This window comes from Myotis myotis, unplaced genomic scaffold (assembly GCF_014108235.1).
Source record: "Myotis myotis isolate mMyoMyo1 unplaced genomic scaffold, mMyoMyo1.p scaffold_m19_p_16, whole genome shotgun sequence".
Classification (NCBI taxonomy): Eukaryota; Metazoa; Chordata; class Mammalia; order Chiroptera; family Vespertilionidae; genus Myotis; species Myotis myotis.
This window is the reverse complement of record NW_023416320.1, coordinates 25,966,526-25,983,842: the sequence shown is the minus strand read 5'-3', so window position 1 is coordinate 25,983,842 and position 17,317 is coordinate 25,966,526. Positions and strand designations below refer to the sequence as shown.

The 17,317-nt window shown below is 40.4% G+C and overlaps 1 long non-coding RNA gene across 1 annotated transcript; it reads left to right on the top strand.

Moving 5' to 3' along the window:
- Nucleotides 1-8,186: 8,186 nt before the first annotated feature.
- LOC118670526 lies at nucleotides 8,187-12,608 on the top strand. The gene is made up of 2 exons (XR_004972364.1): nucleotides 8,187-8,274; nucleotides 12,532-12,608. It is a non-coding gene; the product is annotated as an uncharacterized LOC118670526 (long non-coding RNA).
- Nucleotides 12,609-17,317: the final 4,709 nt, after the last annotated feature.

The window sequence follows — 17,317 nt, the reverse complement described above, 5'->3', positions numbered from 1 at the left end:
GTAACAAATAAGGAATTTTGGTTTTAAAAAAATCTTCTCTGATATAGCCATGTTACAGAAATGTAAAAGTGTCTAACAGAATTGAATTTTTTAAAAAATTTTGTGTTAGAACATTAATCAACCAACTTTCTTCTCTTCAGAACCTACCTATTCTGTCAAAATACTCAAAACTATTTAGTTTTTTTTTTAATTTTCTTTGTGTACTCTTTTCAAACAGTAATCATTACCTGAGCTAAACTCAATAGCCAGAATTAGATAAGCAAGTAAAGAGGACAAAGATGGAAATATTCATCACCAACTGTGTTTTCATTTTTTTCCTCCATCAAACTCTTTAACAAAAGAGTTATCTTCCAGAGTTCATCTTCCCTTGATACAATTGGATCCCTCATCATAATGTGAGTCCACAGAATGATCTGTCGAATTAGAAAAGCAATAAATACAGTTCAGTCCAGTTTCCTGGGAATGATCAAATGTTTTGAGTTTGACTTCCTCTCTATCCCTAAAAAACATTTCAGAAGGAAAAGACTGATGGATTCCTCACTGGTCTTTTTCCTTTGTATGTTTTGTTAGATTTTTTTAAAGCAGGCTGTGAAAAGTTGTTGTTCATTAATGAAACTCAAAAAGTAGTCACATCCCTTTGAAGTTTAAGACAGCATCTGTTTCACTGTCCAAAGAGAGTAGAGAAATCACCATCTTCATCACATGGGTTTCAAAGTAATTCAAGTATTGCCACCCAGAAGTTGCAGGTGCAAGATTGTAGCTAGCTTTGTTTTATAAAGCATATTCTTGCCTGTGTGTGTGTGTGTGCATGTGTGCGTGCGTGCATGTGTTTGTGCTCACACATACATGCAGAATAAAAAACAGGTCTCATAAAATGTAAGTTACAAACTCATTGATAGTAAGTTAAGATGGTTCTTCAGGTAAAATTTTGTCAGTTACCTACCAAAGCCATTTAGCATTTAGTCAATGATGATGTAAGTCATTGAAAAAAAAAAAAAATTTCTAAGGGACAACTTAACTTTTCCAGTTAAGTTCACTGAAAGGGATATGAGAAATCAAATTCAAGCATTATACAGAGGATGCTATCTCTCCTATCCTTCCTAATTAAGATTTTAAAAGTTAGAGTATTAAAAATTCTATCTAATAAAAGACAAAAAGGGTAATTAACCATACCTCCGCTACGCTTCCCATTGGCTAATCAGGGCAATATGCAAATTAATCGCCAACCAAGATGGCGGCCGGCAGCCAAGCAGCTGAAGTGAGCAGGAGGCTTGCTTGCTCCAGTGATGGAGGAAGCCAAGATTCCCTGCCTACCACGGCCTGGCTCTGAGCCCGAAAGCAACAATGTTTCAATTATAGAAGCTAAACAAACCCCAGATACCTGCTTTTAGCCAGCTGCGGCCTCAGAGCTGGGAGCACCAGTGACGGCAACAATGTTTCAATTATAGAAGGTAAATAAATCCCAGAATTAAAAAAGAAAAAGAAAAAAAGGAGAGGCTGGGAGTTTCAGTTGCCAGCCAGCCTGAAAACGGCCCTCAGCCCCTCACCCAGACTGGCCAGGCACCCCAGTGGGGACCCCCATCCTGAAGGGGGTGTGACCAGCTGCAAACAGCCATCAGCCCCTCACCCAGGCTGGCCAGGCACCCAAGCAGGACCCTCACCCTGATCTGGGAAACCCTTCAGGTCAAACCAGCCGGCCCCCACCTGTGCACCAGGCCTCTATCCTATATAGTAAAAGGGTAATATGCAAACTGATCCTAACAGCAGAAAGACTGGGAATGACTGGTCACTATGACATACACTGACCACCAGGGGCAGACGCTCAATGCAAGAGCTGCCCTCTGGTGGTCAGTGTGCTCCTACATGGGGGAGCTCTGCTCAGCCACAAGCCAGGCTGATGGCTGCCAGTACAGCGGTGGTGGTGGGAGCCTCTCCTGCCCCCTCAGCAGCGCAAAGGATGTCCGACTGCAGCTTAGGTCTGTTCCCCACTGGCAAGTGGACATCCTCCGAGGGCTGCCGGGCTGCCAGAGGGATGTCTGATTGCCATCTTAGGCCCAATCCCCTGGGAAGCAGGCCTAAGCCAGCAGGTGGTCATCCCCCGAGGGGTCCCAGACTGCGAGAGGGCACAGGCCGGGATGAGGGCCCCCCTCCCCCGCCGAGTGCACAAATTTTTGTGCACCAAGCCTCTAGTAATAGATATAAAACATTAACTTGTCAGTCTTTTGATGTACAGTTATGGCATTTTGGGGAGGAGGGAGCCATAAGTCAACTAATCTGTATAATCTATCTTTCATAAGCCTTATCAGTAATACAACTTCTATATTTTCTAGTTTGGGTTTCCTTAGACTGAGAACTTTAGAAATGCTTGGATCATAATCTCAATGCAGAAACCTTCAATATTTTTAATAGTTTCTCATCTATACATTCACACCTAACTTGATAGCAATTATTTCAAACAATGTTAGCTTTTATGTCTCCATTTATTCCCACACACACACATTATGATTTATTAATTTATGTATAACTTAATAAAGTAAGCAATCACAATAATAGTTATCAAAAATGGAGTAAGCTTCAACTTCTAAGAATATAGATATATTTTTCACTATTCCTCCTACTAAACACAACTAAAAATCTTAAAAATGATACATAAGAGAAACAAATGAAAACCTTGAAAGGTGAAGAAAGAAGGCAGACTGGCTAGAGGACTTGGTAAGTTTCTGGTGGTCTCTTTTAATGTCACATATCTCAGACATAGCGTTGAAGAAGGTGGCTACTTAAAATTCCACAAACTCAAACAAACAAAAACCTACTTTGAAGTCTCCTCTCTTTAGCCAAAGAAGTAGAAAAGGGCAGCCTAGTAAGATGGATAATTTTGGATTTAAAAAATTGCTCCACTTCAGTCAGGTGGGCGTGGCTCAGTGGTTGAGCATTGGCCTATGAACCATGAGGTCATGGTTCGAGTCCCGGTCAGGACACATGCTGGGGTTGTTGTCTCCATCCCCAGTGTGGGGCATGCAGGAAGCAGCCAATCAATGGTTCTCTCTCATCATTGATGTTTCTATCTCTCCCTCCCTCTCCCTTCCTCTCTCGCTTGCAAATCCATAATAAAAAAAAAACACACAGAACGTATTTTAAAAAAAGAATGAAGGGGAAATCAAGATGTTCTCAAATAAAGGAAAACTAATTTGTCCCTGGCAGACTTACCCCAAAAGAATGACAAAACAATGTTCTCTAAGCAGAAATAAATAATAAAAGAAGAAATCTTGGAATATCAGGAAGCATAATGAGATACATATTTTAAAATATCGATAGGGGTGAAGCAAGAGAAAGCAAAAAGAAGGGCCACAGGATTTGTCCAATAGGTTGGGAATTATTAATATTTAGTATTATTTTTAAATGGGATAAATAAAACGGACATTGATGGTGTTAAAACAAAGGTTTTAACTACCAAAAGCTGAGTGGGCCCAAGTAACTACCTACTGGTCCCCCAAGCAGGTCTGCCCTGTTTACCCCAGTTCAGAAATTTTTTTAAAGTCAGAAGGCAGATATTTTATCAAGAAACCTTACCAGCAATCTCTTGGGGCAGCATTTGGGCCAGTTAATTAAAGTTTGACAAAAAGGCCAAGGTCCTTAGGCTTGAACCCTCACTGGGGGCCCAAAGCCTTTTACACAAGTGGGTAAAATGGGGTACTGGTGGCTGGTAGTATGTTCTCACACTAGACACATTGAGGTGTTAGAGAATTCTCAATTTGAAACTTGATTTATACATTTTTATGAAGGTATATTTGTTAAAGTAGAAAAAAATATTCATTACTTTGGCAACTTGATTTATGAATATTAGGCATTTAGACTGCTAATAAACAAAAGACAAACAAGTAAATATGAAGATCTAATGGATTTCACTAGTCGATTCATGAATCGAGGAGCATTCCAATTAAGCAACTAGACTAGAAGGACACTCTGAAACGTTTTACAAAATGCAAGGTAAGGGAGCTGTTAAAAATGAAAACAGAAGCTTATTTGGGGGCCAGGACATGTGTCTTTAGGGGGAAAGAACATGAAGGGTTTTTGTCATGCAGATTGCCTCTTCTTTCTATGGGAAATGGAGAGGGCTCGCAGGACAGATTACCTTATTGGTGTTTGGCCAGAACATTTCAGACTGGTTGGTTAAATTTACATTTCTGGGAGAGGTTGAAACTGCAATTAGGTCATGTATTAAAGCTAGGTGTGGTATCATGGGCTTTCAACCCAAGTGATGCCATTTTGGGTCTGTGGTTTTTTTTCTTTAACAAGATGTATGACCTGTGAGCCTTTATTAGTACTCTTGCACTGAGTACTGTAAATGTTAACGGCAAGACTATGGCCCATAGTAGGTGCTCAGTAAGATTTTGGCGAATAAATACTTGGCAACAGTGAACACAATGACTCAATATGAGGGCAAATGTCAGAGGAAATCAAATTGGCCAGAATTTCCCAGAGAAAAACTCTTCTGCTATACTTCCAATTCAATATAGTAAGTCAAACAGGATAAATTCAGTTATTTGGAAGAGAGTTGGGAAGCCATATACAATTTAGTTTATTTAGAAATTTAAATAAAGATATGAGAAATAGCAAATGTATCCTTCTCTTTGTTTTAAAAACAGAGGTGTAAAGATTTATATTTAGTTAACCATTTATTTTTGGACATTCCTACCAAAGGAACTTACCAGAAGTCCTGGCATAGAATTTCTTGGTTCAATCTGGCCTGAATCACTGACTCATTGTGTGTGACCTGGGACCAGTCACTTGTCCTCTCGGCACCTCAGAACATTTAGCTAGAAACAAGGGTGTAAAGCAAGCATGTGCTGAAAACAAGATGCCCCACCTAAGTTAGTTTTCCTGGGTAAATACATTATGGTAGAAAAAGAACATTCAACTGTTTGAAAGAAGTATTTTTAAATGGATTTTTAATTTTTCTTAAACATAGGACTTTCTATAATTTACATAGATTTGGTTAATACTCATACATCAGAAAATTCCTTCTAAAGTACATATTCATGGCTAGCACTTAGTAAGTACATTAAAAGGGTTTTCTTTAGGAATTAAGAAAAACTGACTTTTCAGTCTTCAAGAAGACTTGAATGTTTTTGTTGTTGTTTTTTAATTTTTGTGCATCAAACAACTCAAAAAGAGTCTGGAGACTTTGCTAGAAATGAATGATACAGATTTCACCTGGCCAGTATGGCTCAGTGGTTGACCATTGACCCATGCAATGGTCAACTGGTTCGATTCTCAGCCAGGGCACATGCCAGGTTTGGGGGCTCAATCCCCAATGGGAGGCATGCAGTAGGTAGTCGAAGGATGGTTCTCTCTCATCGATGTTTCTCTCTCTCTCTTCGTCTCCCTCCCTCTCTTTCTAAAATTAATGAAAGCATAAAAAAAATTACTTAAGAGTCTTAGAGTTTGAAAAGTAGAAATACCACTAGACAATACCCACAGTGTTCTGAAAAAGAAAGCAAAGCTAAGAGTTCTTAGAGTAAAAAGTGCATTCTTGAGAAGATTTGGTCCTGCCTTCTCAGCCTCTGGATTGGTCCAATGCGGTAATCCTCTGGAAGACAGGTGGTCTGGATAATCAATGTCAGATGGCCTGGACACATGAACATTCTTTCCTTAGTCCTTCAGTGGGTAATTAGAGGATTATCTCAAAATTTAATGAATGTTCAGGAATTGATCAGGACTGGAAAGTTAAAAATTTGATTTCTCAGGCTAGTTAAAACAAGAATAACATTGTTTCCTTACACCTCAAGTTACTTGATTTTAATAATTTAGCAGCTTGACTATATTGACTCCATCTTATTTCTTTACTCTCTTCCTCATGAGCATAATCTAGAAGTCTAGGAAGCCTGTCATGACAGGGGAAACTGAACAGCTCCATTGCAACCAAGAAGTGAGTTCTTAGGCACTTGTTTTTCAACCTAAGTGTTTCAACAACACCAGTAATGATGATTGACATTTATTGTACATTTATCAGAGGTATAGATGAATAATTTTATTTACTCCCCCATGATCTTCTAAGCAAAGATTTTACTACCATTCCTGTAACCATAGAACCAGCTCAAATTGGTTCTGTCCTGGCCCAGCCAGCATGGCTCAGTGGCTGAGCTTTGACCTATGAACCAGGAGGTCATGGTTAGATTCCCGTCAGGGCACATGCTGGGGTTGCAGGCTTGATCCCAGTGTGGGGTGTGTATGAGGCAGCTGTTCAATGATTCTCTCTCATCACTGATGTTTCTATCTCTCTCTCCCTCTCCCTTCTTCTCTGAAATCAATAAAAATATATATTTTAAAAAATGGTCCTGTCCTGTTTTATAATATACAGAGCTGCTTTTCAGAGACAACAAACAAAAACTGCAAGTCATGCAACGGAAGCACGCACAGAGGAGAGAACTTTGACTTCCATCTGTACCCAGAACCGAAGTCTCGCTCCTTCCCCACTCTGTGGAACCAAAGAACAGAGACACAACCAGACCTTGAATACCACAACCTTCTCTGAAGCAAAGGGCTCATTGTCCAGGAAGATCTTGTGTTGATACCCCTTTACCATAGATGGCTAAGCTCCAAGGTCCTCCAGTTAAAATTTGCCCTTCTAGTGCTTTCGCATACCTGTTTCCCTTATACTTAAAAAAAATCCACCCCAAACTCTGGATCTGAGAGTTTGGGCTTTTGAGCTTTAACTTCCAATTCTCCTGGTTGCACCATCTATATATATATAAAACCCTAAGCGACCGGTTGACCGCTCGACCATTTGAATGGCAGCTATGATGTGCACTGACCACCAGGGAGCAAACGCTCAATGCACAGTCATGAAAACATGGAACAGACTGATGAATCTCAGAGGAAAGCAGGGGAAAGGGAGGGCGGGAAGAGATTACCAAAGATCTTATATGCATACTAGAGGCCCGGTACACAGATTCATGCACTGGTGGGGTCCCTCGGCCTGGCCTGCAGGGATCGGGCCAAAACTGGCAGTCTGACATCCCCCTGAGGGGTCCCGGATTGCAAGAGGGTGCAGGCCAGACTGAGGGACCCAACTGGTGCACAAATCTGTGCACCGGGTCTCCAGTTCATAATAAAATAGCCAGCATTTCTCCATTGCAATTCTGGTTGTTTAGTATCCAGGTGGACAAACTCTTTCTGTCCTGTAACATTCTCACTTTAAATAGAGAATAACTGAAGCTTAGCGAGATTAAGCAATTTGCCCAAGACCACAGATATTAAATGTGGTGGTACCCCAAACAAGTAATTTGAGTCTAGAACCTTCAGTTTTATACCTGATGTTGCATCCTCTGTTCTAGAAATCATGGGATTAATAGGCCAGCAGATAACCTATTGATTGTATAAACTTTGTTTAAAACATACTGTCATTAAGTAGAGAAGTTCTTTAAAATTCATAATTGTATTTTGCAAAAACAACACCAAAAGGCATTGTTACCCTTTCATTATCAAAGTAGATTTAAGTACAGAAGTCTAATTTTAAACAACTGTGGATAAAAAGCCCAGGAAAGTAATTTCTTCATCTAGGGCAAAAGTTAAGCTTCAGAGTGCATAAGAATTACCGGAAGAAGCTTTCAAAATAGGTATTGCCCCATGACTTAACATTACAAATTCTGATAAAAGAGATCTGGGGTTTGGACAGGGAATCTATTTTTAAAAGCGGCCAGATGACTGAGCTGTAGGTTGCCCTTAATCCACATATTGAGAAACACAACTTTAAATCTCTTTTCACCTGTGATATTTGGAGTCACCTGACTTTTCAAAACAAACAATGAGACTACTGCCCAAATTGCTTAATTAGAAGTCCAACAAACTTGGTGTGAACAAATAACATGTGCTGTCTGGAAGAGGTGAGTCAGGAACAAAATCAAAATACTGTATGTCCTGGTTCCTGGTTTAAGCATAAAATAGAAATGGAACCATTACATATAATGTTCTCAGACCCACTCCAATCTGGACTGAACTCTGAAATTTAAAAGTGCTCAATTTAAAGTGCTAAGGGAAAGAGCATTCCTATAATTCAGAAAAATGTAATTCCTTCTAATAGCATCACAATTGCTTGCTTTGATCCTCAAGTTACCCTATCCATGGTAGGCAGGATGTGACTAAATGCAAGAAAGGAGTCACACTTTTGAATGGCATTTTTAGGACTGAGAATGGCAGTACCAGCCCTCAGGTGCCATTGAAATGGTAATTCTGCTAATTCGGCTTTGGAACTAAAGGATCTCTTGGATAAAGGTAGGAAGTCTCACTTTTCTAAATTGCATCAGGTTTTTCCTCCCTAGGATTTCATCCACTTGTATGTATTCAAAGGCAGGCTTCCTAACCTGGAATCTTGGAGTGGTTTGGATTTTCTTGTCCTCCTAAAATATAAACTCTATGCCCAAGGAAAGAGGGGAAAATAATCTTATATTCCCAGATTCCTATTTCCCTTGGATAGCTTTCTCCAAAATGCCTAAATTTCCTGTCATCTGAGATCACCCCCACCATTAATGTATTAAAAAAATTTTAGTGTGAATCCAGAAAAAAATAGATTTGCTTAGTTTTCTTCTCCCTTTGCCTTCTTTAAACCTTTAAGTATATGATGTGACTTCTAATTACTTAGGAAGATAGAGGGTTTCATAGTATTTCCCAAGACTGCACAATGCTTCTTTTGGGAAGGAAATTTTTAATCTGTCCAGGAATGGGTTTTGGGGAAAACAATCTGTGAACCCTCTGAAATTGTATGGAAATTTTTTAGTATATATTAACATTTCTGGAAACAAGGTTATATATATATATATATATATATATATATATATATATATATATAATCAACAAAGAATTCTTCTACTTAGAAAACTTTAACAACCACCCCCTCTAATAAGAAATAAACTAGTTTTCAGAAATTAAGAATATCTTTTTAAGGTTTTGAGAAGCTGGAAAGTTAGTTAAGCTTTTCAGGAAGCACATGAAATGCCACATAACCTCCAAGGAAGTTTATTTACTGCAAACTATGTAGTTACTTAATCTATTTCCACAGTCAAGACTATTAGCAGTTGCTTGTGGACAAAGACATATATTTCAAAATCTCCTTAGTTATTGCAATTGAGACTATTAAAATATCAAGGGACAATTGGATTACAGACTTGCACCCTGAGTAGCACTTTCTGCTTTTGTTGATTTGTCATGTAAAATATAAACCCTGCTTGACAAATTAAAGCATTTAAATACAGGATAATAGTTGTGTGTTTTTCTGTAACATGGGTCAGAAAAATGCAAAAGATAAACCTACCATTTAGGCTATGTAAAATAAATTCCCCTCCCCTCCATTAAAAACACTGATACATTTGGAGATAATTTTTAAAGTTCAAATAGTATAATAATATGAAAATAAAGCTCCCACATGTTTATTCAATAATTTAAGGTGAATTTCCTAAATATAAGATTTTCTTTAAAAAAAATAAAATAAATCATTCAGGCGGCCGTATTTGGGGATTTTGTTGTTAATTAAATCACAATTATTAATCTCAGGTACTTTTGAGTAGCCATCTTTTAGGGTTTAGACTAAGACGTAATATTTAAAGTTAGTTTCCTCATCCATGGAAAGATATGCTGAGAGATGAAGAGAGAATATCTGATAATGTTTGTATTTTTCTCCCTTTCCTTTCATTTTGCGTAATACTTAAACATAGCTTTAATAATATTCAGAGTCTACTTTGAAATGATCAACAATTGGATAAGTTACTATGCTATCTGATAGAGTAAGATCTTCAAAACCTATGATGAGAAATAAAATTATACTCTCTACCTAAATCAATGAAACAACAAGTAATTTGATCTCTTCCAATCTGTTCATTCTAATTTCTGGGTGTCTGATGTTTCAATATCTACTTTAGCCACATCTTCAAATCTAGTAATAAACATAGCCATGCCCTCTTCAAAATTTTGTCTGAATTAACCCTAGAGCCTCAGGAGTTCAGCCTTGGAATTAACACTAAAAGTCAAGTAATCCAGTCTCTAAGTGGCACTGGAAAGCCCTTTGCATCATTCAAACCAGAAGTTAGAGAATTTTTAAATTCAAGGTCAATTTCTTTCCATTTTTGCACAACTCAGCCTTTTACAAAATTCTACCTTTCTTGAAGCTAGAATATGTTGTGTTTTAATCCCCCCTAGTGTATAGTTTTAGGGTCACTGAAAACATGTGAACTCTCACATGTATATATAAGCCCTATGAAAGTTTTCCAATGTCTGTCAGGTTCTCCGTCCTATGTGTCATTCTATATAGTCATGCTTCATATGACGGGTTTACTACTGATACCCCTCTTCTCACTGTTAGATCTCAATATGCAACACTTTGCCTATGTTTTTTTAAAGGAAAACACCCAGGCTTGTACACTGCTACATTTGATATCCTATATAATAAAAGCCTAATATGCTAAGTGTCCGACCATTTGACCAGTCGCTATGACATGCACTTACCACCAGGGGGCAGATGCTTCAACTGGTAGGTTAGTTTGCTGCTGGGGTCTGGCCAATCAGGACTGGGCAAGATGGGCTGGACATGGCCTGGAGCCCTCCCATGGTCCCTTCCCTGGCTGGCCAACCTCCCGCATCCCTCCCTGGCCCCGATCATGCACTGGTGAGGTCCCTTGGCCTGGCGTGCACCCTCTCGCAATCCAGGATCCCTTGGGGGATGTCGGGGAGCCGGCTTCGGCCTGATTCCCGTAGGCCAGGCCGAGGGACCCCACCGGTGCACAAATCCATGCACCGGGCCTCTATGTTTAATATTACCCAATTTGTGGTCTGTAGACCCTTGGAGACTCCAAGACCCTTTCAGGGTATCCACAGATCAACACTATTTGTATAATAATATAAAAATTATTTTCATCTTATACTTTGTTGACATTTACACTTACAGAGTTATCGGGTGGAAGTGAGGTGTCTACCAGTGGAGGTGAGGGATCCCTTCCCCCGCTTGGTGCTGGGGGTCAGGTTCTTATATCTTGAAAAAAAGAATTTCCTAAGACTCGCACAGGAGAATGAGTGAATTTTATTTGTGTGGAGTTATATCACTTGGTTTTAAAAGTCCCATTTCCCTTAAACCGGTCCGGGGAAAACTGCAGCTAGGGCCTCAGCTGAGCTGAAAGCAAAGCCAGTGACCAAAGTGTCCATTCCATGGTGGAACTGAGTCCCGTATAACATCAAGTTAAAGTCCATTAGTCCATTGTGTGTGGGGCCCTCATAGCTATGGGCCATGTGAGTGAGCAGAGCATGAGAGCCCACAAGCCAAGATTCAGGAGTCAGGCCTCAGCAGCAGGAGAGCAAGCAAGAGAGAGAACCCCTTGGTTTAGGAGCTTAAATATCAAGTCTTCCCTTGCTCACAGTGACCACACTTACGTACCTACTCTGGCCCATGCCTTGTTCCCAAGTATGACTGACAGGCAAGCACCCTCTTTAGGTTATTTAGACTTTACTGGGCATGCCTCTAATATTCGGCCTTCCCTTCATTTCTTTCCAGTTAATGAATAACTGGGTTGATTACAGCAGTATCAATAATGCAAAAATAATGGCGAATAAGCTACAAGTACTTTAGCTTGAAACAGGACAGTGGCACCAAACTGAACCATCATAGCAGTCTTTGTATTTTTACCCCCATGTACTCACAGGGAAATAAGAAGTAAATTTCATTTTAAAAAGCCCTTGACAAAGCAGTAAAAAGTATTAATTTCATTAAATGTCAACTCTTGAGTATGTCTTTTTAATGTTCTCTGTGAAGAAATGGAAAGTACACAGCTTGCTGTGCACCAAACGACCTTGGTTGTCTGGAGGAAAAGCTTTCATGTGACTGAGCTGGCCACTTTTATCATGAAATATCATTTTTACTTGAAAGAACAACTAATGGACAAACTACTGTTATTTGGATTTAGATATTTGGAAGACATTTGATTTTCTTGAAAAATGTATGAAGTGAACTTGTCACTACAGTAAAAACAACAGGCAGTATTTGTTGCTAGTGATACTATCTGAGCTTTCTTAATTTTATTTAAAATTTTATTACTGACTGATTTGTGAGAGAACGATATTTGTTGTTCCACTTATTTATGCATTCATTGGTTGATTCTTTTATGTGCCCTGACTGGGGATTGAACCCACAATCTTGGTGTATAGGGATGATGCTCTAACCAAGTGAACCACTCGACCAGGGCCTATCTAAGCTTTCAAGAGAAAATTATAAAATTTGAAAACTTTATTTGCTGCCATGACTATAACAGCTTTCCAATATGTAAAGACTTTTTTGGATGAGATTGGTGGTGAACTTAATGATTGTGATTTTTAAATATGAAGTAAGGAAATATATCAATATTTGAAAAATTTGCATAACTCATTGATATTTTCTAAATAATCAACATCTATTATAAATTCGTGAGTGATTGTAAAAGATGTATTTAATGTGTAAGATAGACCAACAGGTTTTAATGCAAGAGTACACAAGTTTCATTCCTATTGTTTTAGATTCAACATTACAACTTATCATTAAGAATTACTATTTGTCAGAGAGAAACTAAGATGGCGGCATAGATAAACACCGGGAAATTGCCGCCTCCCACAACAATTGAAAAATACCGGAAAGGACAGAGCAGACATCATCCAGAACAACAGGAAGGCTGGCTGAGTGTAAATTCTACAACTAGAAGGAAAGAAAAGCACACTGAGAGCTAGAGGAGCTGCGGAGGTGAAGTGCAGAGGTACAGCGGCTCACGCGTGCGCGGAAAGGGGGTGGCACCTGAGGACGCGGCTGTTTTTTTGAATCACAAGCTCCCGACTGCTCTGAACTCCGGTTCCTGGAAGTCTCTGGGGACCCAGGACTCATACGGGGAGAAGCTGGACTGTCGGGCAGCGGGCGAACTTGAGTGCGGCTTTCCCTCAGAGGTGCTTGCAGCAATTATCGGGTCACTGAGATGCGCGACTCCTTAGGAGAATCAGCCATAGCTGCTTGCTCCGCCCTTTGATTCCCTGAGACCCTGCCCCACCCAGGCTGCGGCAGAGGCTTTTGCATGTGAATGTACCTAACTGCAGCCGAACCAGGCAGACCCGGAACTTCCAAGAGAAGGCCCAAGGCCCCGCAGCGGCTTGCATTGCTTCACAGCTGAGCCTCTTCGTGGCTCCTGCTGTGTGGCCTCAGGCAGAGGCTGAATTAGCACCTCCTTAGATCCAGGAGCCACTGTACCCAGTGGTCAGAGGGGGACCATCCAGATTGCAACTCCTCAGATCCATAAGGGACACACTCAGGGAGCAGACTCAGTGAGCACCAAAGACCCACTGAAGCAAGTCTTGCCCCAGAAGGGTGTCTTCAGCACAGAAGTTCTCCCACTTCAGACACAGCTGATTCTCACAGCCAATTGGCCTGGAGGTCAATTCCTCCCAGTGATCCTACAACAACCAAGGCACCAAGAGTGCACCAAGAGTGTACACCTCAGGTAACTGGGGAGGCTGAGCTACTGGGCCCTACAGGACACCTGGCACGCAGGGCCACTCTATCAACACAGGGAAGCAGCCAAAATGTGGAGACAAAGAAACAGGTCACAAATGGCAGAAATGGAGGAAAGCAAACGACTGGATATAAAGTTCAAGGCCACGTTTATAAGGTTTTTCAAGAATTTTATGGAAACCGCCGATAAATTTAATGAATCCCTCAATAAGTATAGTGAGACCATGGAGGACATGAAAAAGGACCAACTAGAAATTAAGCATACACTGACTGAAATAAAGAATAATTTACAGAGATCCAACAGCAGACAAGAGGATCCCAAGAATCAAGTCAAAGATTTGAAATACAAAGAAACAAAAAATACCCAACCGAAAAAGAAAAAAGAAAAGAGATTCCAAAAATATGAAGATAGTGTAAGGAACCTCTGGGACAACTTCAAGCGTACCAACATCAGAATTATAGGGGTACCAGAAGGAGAGAGAGGGCAAGATATTGAAAATCTTTTTGAAGAAATAATGACAGAAAACTTCCCCTACCTGGTGAAAGAAATGGACTTACAAGTCCAAGAAGCGCAGAGAACCCCAAACAAAAGGAATCCAAAGAGGACCACACCAAGACACATCATAATTAAAATGCCAAGAGCAAAAGATAAAGAGAGAATCTTAAAAGCAGCAAGAGAAAGATAGTCAGTTACCTACAAGGGAATACCCATACAACTGTCAGCTGATTTCCCAACAGAAACTTTGCAGGCCAGAAGGGAGTGGCCAGAAATATTCAAAGTGATGAATAGCAAGAACCTGCAACCAAGATTACTTTATCCAGCAAAGCTATCATTCAGAATTGAAGGTCAGATAAAGAGCTTCACAGATAAGAAAAAGCTAAAGGAGTTCATCACCACCAAACCAGCATTATATGAAATGCTGAAATGTATTCTTTAAGAAGAGGAAGAAGAAAAAGGAACTCTTACCATTTGCCACAGCATGGATGGAACTGGAGAGCGGATAAATACCGCAGGATCTCACTCATTTGTGGAATATAATGAACAACATAAACTGATGAACAAGGGCTGATCCAGAGACGGAGAGGCATTGATTGGACTGTCGGGAATTGGAGGGAAGGTAGGGAAGGGTAGGGATAAGGGGGAAAGATCAACCAAAGGACTTATATGCAAGCATATAGGCCTAACCAATGGACACGGACAACGGGGGGGTGAGGGCATGAGCGGGGGGGGGGGGGGGGGGGAGTAGAGGGTAACGTGGGGACAAGGACACATATGTAATATCTTAATCAATAAAAAAATATATTAAAAAAAAAGAATTACTATTTGTCAATTTTTTGTGTGGTATCTAAAAAGAATATATAAGAGAGTATTAAAATACTTCATTTCCCAATTACATATATGTTTGAGGCCAAATGATTTGATATATATCAAAGCAACAAAAAAAGGCAGCAGATATGAAAGTAAGCTGACATTTATTAAGTCAGATAGTAGAGATTTGGAAAAATGAAAAATGTCCCATTTCACAAAAAATTGTTATTGAGGTGACAAGTCATTGCATTTATTATTGTTTCAAATGGAATTAATAAGGAAGATTTCCTAAGCGTAGAGTTTAGGCACTATACTAATCTATTAACATAACAGCGCTGTAAAGCAGGTATTTTTTTTCATTTATCAACGAGGAAATAAAGGTCTAGAGAGGTGAAATATACTTCCAGGCTCACCCAAACAGCCCACATCACACAATCCCACATCAAAGGTGGGATTTGAATTTCAGGCCTCCCTAAGAAAATGTGTTAGATGTACTATTTCACCTCCAGCTTTAAACTGTGCTAGTCTCTTCCCTATTCTCTTTTTTGGGGGGGGCAGAGGTGGGGCGGGGGGTGGGGGCTGGGGCTGAAACGGATAGAAATGCATGGATGTGTAATTAGCTTTTAAATTCATCCAGTCAGAAAACATGTTACTTTGACTTTATGGGCCATGAATTACAAGTACGAGAGGGTAAACACCAAATGTGATTTTGTTTAGTAAAGAAACCCCATTTTACTAAACATTCTCATTGCTTAACTATTTCCACAGGAACAGTTAAATGCAACCAAGCCCTGCAATCCTGCATTACATGTAATATTCACGGAAGGGTAGAGCTGAGGTTAATTAAGTTCGTGTGGGGTTCCACAAACTAGACTCTCGATATCCACAATTTCCACCCTACCCCTAAATCAGTGTGATCCACATGATATGTAAGAGGACATAAGTTGCATAATATATTTTAAATCATAATTTAACACTTAAAACGACTATAAAAAAATTAAAAGGTGAGAATCTGATTAAGTGGGATGAAATTGTGTTCTGAAATTTAAGCCAGTTCCTTGAGAGTTGAACCACAAAGGCAGGGCTCAAAGGGTGAAAGAAGCCTTGAAGGTTTGTAGGGGGAAATTGGTAAGTGGGTCTCCTCAGAGCGTTGTGAAGTCACCAGGCCAAGGTAATGCTTGCCAGAGGTGTAACAGCCCTGGGGGTAGGGGGTGGGGGTGGCCGGGGGTGGGGGTGGGGGTGAGGGTGGGGGTGGGGTGGAGATCGAAATGAGTACTTTGCAGTTGGCCCTTGGGTACTGGGTTGGCTAACTACCTGGTATTGCAATAAAATATTTGCCCTCTAATCATATCCCCCCAAAACCACACCCTGTTTGACGTGTTATAAAGCATCCCTTCCAGTCGACTCGACTTTTTTGTTTTGATTTCGTCATTATTGTCCAAGATATGTGATAAGGAGCAATAATCTAGTTTTCAAGGCTTAATCGAGTTCGAAAGGAGTCCATACCTCAGAGGAACCTTGGATAGAAAAGGAAAAAAAAAAAAAAAAAAAAATCTCCAGAGGCCACATTCGTTATTTGTAAACTCATTCATTTTTTCCCAAACAGTGCCACCTACTGTCCATTGTTGGCGAGGACGGTTGTTGGCGAGGACGAAAGAGAAATAAAGGGGGTAAAAAAGTAACCGAGAAAACGAACCCTTTTCAGCCTCGGGACAATGGGAGAGAGATGAGAAAAGACCACCTTGAAGCAAATAAATAAGTATTTTGACTCGTCCTCTTAAAAGGCTCGCAAGAAGCAAAAGCCACTTAAGCCATTCATTACCTTAGAAATGCTTTTTTAAGGGCGCTATTTTCGAGTCCTCCGAAGGGCTATTTTATTTTTATTACATTTTATTTATAATGCATGCTGTTAGCATATTTTTTACGTTAGGGGAGCAGGTTAAGAAAAAAAAACAAACACCACACAATTATGTTTCCGCTTTTCCCGCCCACCCAAGGCGGAAACGACTGTGAAAGGGGGATTTGGACACATCGGCTCAGAAACTTCTGAGTTGGAGGGAAGAAAGGGTTAGCAAGTAGTGAATGGACCAGTCGCCGACTTTTCAGAGACTCCCGGGGGCGCGCGCGCGCGCACACAGAGACACACACACACACACACACACACACACACACACACACACACACACCCCTCCAGCTCGCTCTCCCCAGAGCGGTTCCTTAGCCTAAGGGTACCACTTGGCCTTAAAGCAAATTACTTAAACACTATGCAGAGTTGATCGCAAAGAGGGAATCCTTGTAACCAGGACAGGAATCAGGGATGTCTACAAAGCGTGGCCTCCAGCTCCACCGCTGGAGAACCGAGGGACTCAGGTGGTGGCCAGCATGAGTGCCCTGCATCTCTCTGCACACGTTAGCAATCAAGTTAATTGAATTCATTGGAGTTTAAAACCGGCCTCCAGCTCAGAAAGGGCTTTGAATGGCCAATTTTACTTTGCCTCTCC